Genomic DNA, 1090 nt, shown 5'->3' on the forward strand with positions numbered 1-1090 from the left:
ATAATGCTTGTTCCCTTAAACTTTAGGGGAGATGCATTAGTGATCCTGAGACTCTCTAACTTTTGTTCTGACAATCTTGTCTGTCAGTGATTTCAAGTCTGCTGGGGTTAGGATGGTTATCACTGCTGCTCCATGATAACCAAAACCCTGAGACCACTCCTCAGTTCTACCTCTAGGCCATTAGCATATCAGTGACATGAACCAGATTCCCTTGTCTCCTTTCTCCAGGTTCCTTGCTAAATTCTCCTGCATTTTAGCCCACTTCAATTGGCGTTACAATTACAATAAAGCTTTGCCCCTTAACCTGGATATGAGTTCAAGCCTATAAATCCTTTTGAGATACCTTGTGACACTGATCTGTGACTCCAAACTTTGGGGTTTCCTTTCCCAACCTCAACATTTATTGGCTTGTTGCAGGGAGAGTCTGGCCTCCCCAGCTTGATTCCCTCCTTGTCAAAGTCCCCTATTTTTTCTCTCTCAATCCTATAGCTGGGACACCCCAAGCCACTGGGAGAAGGCTTGTCTGGGTCATCATGAGCTCCACACTCAGCAAGTTTTCCTTGATGGGGGATACCCAGACTTGGAAATTCTTGCAATTTTCAGCAAAGTTCCTAGGGAACCTTTGCCATCTGGGGTATGAGAAGAGACAAAGTGCTATAGGATGGCTTTTGGCAAAGATGGGACAGTCCTCTTTCTTGCCATTTTTTCTGTGTCTGTGTCTCTGTGCAAAATGTCTATGTCATGTTTGTTCTGTGAGCTAGATTTTGTTACATAGAAAGATTTAAAATGCAACCAGCAAGAAAAAACTTCTATGCTATAGTTAGAATGCTGGGAATATTTCTTAAAAAGCCTAACTTTTTTTCTGTAGACTTCAGCTCTGACCAAGCTGAGGACTACACAAAAAAGTTAGCTAATTAAAATTAAAATAATATCTTAGTAGATTCTCAAAGTTTTTAAGAGCAATGATTAAGAAGTTTGGCAATTAGTCATTTTAAGATGGCAAGGAAAATTCCTGAAACATTGCGGGTAATTCCAGGAATTTACTCCATTCTGAAAGAAAAGAGAAAGAAAAAAACTAGGTAAATAGTAA

The sequence above is a fragment of the Sarcophilus harrisii genome, chromosome 1 (assembly GCF_902635505.1).
Source record: "Sarcophilus harrisii chromosome 1, mSarHar1.11, whole genome shotgun sequence".
NCBI lineage: Eukaryota > Metazoa > Chordata > Mammalia > Dasyuromorphia > Dasyuridae > Sarcophilus > Sarcophilus harrisii.